We start from the raw sequence: 4,286 nt of genomic DNA, 5'->3' as shown, positions 1-4,286 counted from the left end.
GTGGAATTTCACTCAGTTCATGAAATATTGTGAACAATGGAGAGATGGAAATTGAGGTCATTGATATAGTAAAAGGAATGGTGGCTTGGTTGTTATTATTCCTTAAATGTAATTTGGTGTTCATCTATGGTGAGGTTTGATGTTTGTTGATTGTGCATTGAAATGTGATATGTTTGTTGATTGTGCAAGAGTCCAAGTGAGAGTTGGTTTTGGGTGAATATGGTGTTATGTTGGTATCAGCGCCGGGGAGTTCAAAAAGGTGCCCAAATGCCCTGTCTAGGCTTATCGCTGGACGAATGTGGGAAAAATGTTTTGGGGTGTCCACATAGTCCCGCTGTATAATAGCCGGCGAAAGTGGAAAATGGGTGATTTTCCTTTGAGTGCCCACTTCTTGCCATATAATAGTCGGTAAATGTGGGGGTGGTTTCCAAAAATAAAAGTGATGGATGTTCTCAATTGGACTCTTGTAGATGAATGTGTGGCTTGATGTTTCATGGTTATGAATGTTTATTTGTTATACATGAAGATATGATGTGCTATTGTCTGTGTTAGAATATCATGGTTCCTTGTGATTTGTTAAAGACTAACCGTGAAGATAAGTTTTATTGTAAAGTTTGTCACACGGATGCCATAATCTTTTTCAAAGGATTAAATAATTGGTTAAATGTGTTTTTACTAGGCAAATAGCTCAACCCTAATTTGTTTTTTAGGAATTGACGAAGGACAACCTCGTTGATGGACTGGTCCAAGCGCTAGCTCTTTTTGGAGATGGTAGAAGTCAAGAGGGTGTTGGATGTTTTAAATTGGGACTTTTGTAACCGGACTACTAAATGTATCTTGTGATGTTGTATGCTCAAGGGGCTTATGTTTTGTTAAGTCATCTAGTTTATTGAACTGGAACATGTATTTTGGGTATTGTGGGAATGCATTTATTAAATTGTAATCACTTAACTCTTAGTTCAATGAGAAAGATGACTTTTTGGATTAAATGATCATGCTATCTTGGTGTACTATGGGGTGAATTTCAGGGCGTTACATATATGCACCATCTTCGAAACCGTAAGTTTAAGAAATAAAACTCTTACCATTTGAGCAATATACATATTTTAATATCATTTAATTTTTTTATCATTTATTTGAAGGAGCATTTACCAGTCAGCCCTATTAATTAGATTTATTTATCTATAAGTCTTTATTCATAAATTTATTAATATAAATTTATTCATAGAAACAAGAGAAACTGATAAATTTGATAAATTTATCAGTAAGACTTAATAGGTAATAAATCTCAAAATTAGGACATATTGGTAATTTATCATTATTTAAATTGCAAACGCATCACGCATGTCAACCGCTAATATATCTTCTATATTAACATAAATTAGAGGATATGGTTGAAAATGGAGTTTACAGTCAATTTTTTTTAATATAAATATATGCATATGCATACGCATACAAGAAATAAATAAAAAGAAGAAAAAAAATTGGTAAAATCAAAATCATAGTAGAATTGAAATCAAAGTACAATTCTATATAATTTTATAATTAAGATTGTAGTTATTTTAAAATCTCATTATAATCCAAATTATTTGGTACAACTCGTAAGATCCTATCATCTAAATAAGGATTTTGATAACCATACTCATAAGCACAAAACTTGACTTATTCGGAGCCAGAGTCATAGCCCACATAATATCATAACTTTTTTTATTCACAAAGCTAGTAACAATGACCACAAACAGTCGTAACTTTGGTGGTTCTATCGTAATCTATTGGAAAATTGATTCACCAAACAAGTCAAATTGAAATTTTTGCAAATTACATAACCGCCACAAGTAATAACCTTTCATATACTACTGTTCTCACAAAAACAAAATAATAAAATAAAATAAAAATCATTTCATATTCTACTACTATTGATTGTACAAGTTGTCATAACCTTTCAAAAACAGTTTTTAAGAAATATTTTTGAGAATAACACGTTATGAAGATAACCAAAAATTTATTTTGAAAAATATTTTACACAATAAAGAAAAAGAAAAATGATGGATATGTTCAAATTTTCCATTTGTTTTTAGTTTTTAAAAATACACACAAACAAACAACAAAAACAAAAACAAAAACAAAAACACAACCAAATATGCCCACAAATCTAAGATTGACAAACTTTATAAAACTCTATTTAAATTCTTGAAATAACACTAGAATTAAATCAATCAAAAAATAACACATATCACATAACATTTTATAAAAAAATTCATGCCAACATATGATGTCATAAAACCTTATTGCAAATTAATTAGAAATGCTAAAATTAATACAGAGTCAATAAATCTGTTAGCTTATATAGAGGATCATAATTTCATTATATAAATCTATTTCAATAAATGATCATAATTTAGTTATATAGAATATTTTAATTTATGTTTCCTAATTGTTGATTCATAAAAATTTGTGCTAATGAAATAAATTCACACATCTATAATAAAGAGTAAATAAATATGTTTCATTATATAGATGAATATGTTTCATTATATAGATGATCTCTGTTTCCTTATATAGATGATCATATTTTTATTATATAAATCTGTTTCAATAAATGATCAAAATTTCATTATATAGAATATTTTAATTTCTGTTTCCCAAAATAAAATAAAATAAAATCAACATTTTCCTGTATTTAATTAAACCCCAACTCCATCTGCTATGCCAGGTACTTGAACCGGGAAGAATCCTTTACCATATAGGATACCAGCAAGAGCAGCACTGATCAAAGGTCCGATCCAATAGACTACATGGTTCTTGAAATTGCCTCCAACAAGAGCTGACCCGAATGAGTAAGTCGGGTTCATTGACCCGCCCGTAAATGACCCGGATGCCAATACATTAGCTCCTACAATGAACCCGATTGCTAAGGGTCTAGTTGCTCCCAGTGGACCACATCTCGGGTCCCCGGCTTCATAGACTGAGTAGACCAAACCAAATGTCATCACCCCTTCCAAAATGGATGCTCTGAACCCAGTCATTACTTGTGGGATTCCATGGACAAGTACATGCTGTGAGACGGTGGTAACATTTAAGAAAAGACAAGCCATTACAGAACCAACCAACTGTGAAATCAAGTGACAAATAGCCATAGGAACAGTAATATGACCCCTAACCGCCATCCCGAACGTGACCGCCAGGTTCACATGGAGGCCGAAGATATTAACCGCTGCATAAACCGCTACCGACAATCCAAACGCATTCGCTATCGCAACTGCTACGAGCTCAGACGGGTCTGTTGTAGCACCTGGCATCATCTTCCTAGAAGACATGGCGGAGCCAACTGCAGCAAAGTCGAAGAGGAAGGTGGAGATGAATTCGGCGAGGTATGATCCATGAGCGTTAGGTTTCACTGTGTGCTTGAGACGGGAAGTTAGCGACACCATTGCCTGATATGAGGAAGAAGACACGAATTGCCTGATATGAGGAAGATGACACGAATTAATAAATATGTTTCATTATATAGATGATCTCTGTTTTCTTATATAGATGATCATAATTTCATTATATGGAATATTTTCATTTATGTTTCCTAATAATTTTTGTTTCCTAATTGTTGATTCGTAAAACAAGATTAGATAGATTGTAATAACAATTCTGCAATGCCGAATAAAACAAGATTAGATAGATTGTTGTTTCCTAATCATTTCTGCAATAGCGAATAAAACAAGATTAGATGGATTGTAATAATAATTCAACACGAAGTAGAATCATATTCAAGCACACATTCGGATAAAAACAATACACAACAAATTTTAATATGTATGCATTTTGTATTAAACTAGAATCGAGAATTTCTACACATGAAATATGCTTTTCGAAATAATATGCCACAAGAGAACCATTGATAATTACATGAATATCATAATCACCACCATAATTTTATTAAAAGTTCTGAAACTTTATAAAACTGTATTTAAATTCTTGACATAAAACTGGAATTAAATCAATCAAAAAATAACACATATCACAAAAAAATTCATAAAAAATTCAAGACAACATATAATGTCATAAAACCTCATTGCAAATTAATTAAAAATGCTAAAAATAATACAAAGTCTATAAGTCTGTTTCCTTATATAAATGATCATAATTTCATTATATAAATCTGTTTCAATAAATGATCAAAATTTCATTATATAGAATATTTTAATTTCTGTTTCTTAATCATTTTTGTTTCCTAATTATTGATTCGTAAAAATCAGTGCTAATGAAATAAATTCACACATAAATAATACAGA

At 31.1% G+C, this 4,286-nt stretch overlaps 1 pseudogene; it reads right to left on the bottom strand.

The window, feature by feature from the left end:
• Nucleotides 1-2,684: 2,684 nt before the first annotated feature.
• Nucleotides 2,685-3,431, bottom strand: LOC114279286 (putative aquaporin TIP5-1 pseudogene; annotated as a pseudogene).
• Between the last annotated feature and the right edge of the window lie 855 nt (nucleotides 3,432-4,286).

This window comes from Camellia sinensis, chromosome 10 (assembly GCF_055761805.1).
Source record: "Camellia sinensis isolate YWXY chromosome 10, ASM5576180v1, whole genome shotgun sequence".
Classification (NCBI taxonomy): domain Eukaryota; kingdom Viridiplantae; phylum Streptophyta; class Magnoliopsida; order Ericales; family Theaceae; genus Camellia; species Camellia sinensis.
This window is presented reverse-complemented; position numbering and strand designations above follow the sequence as displayed.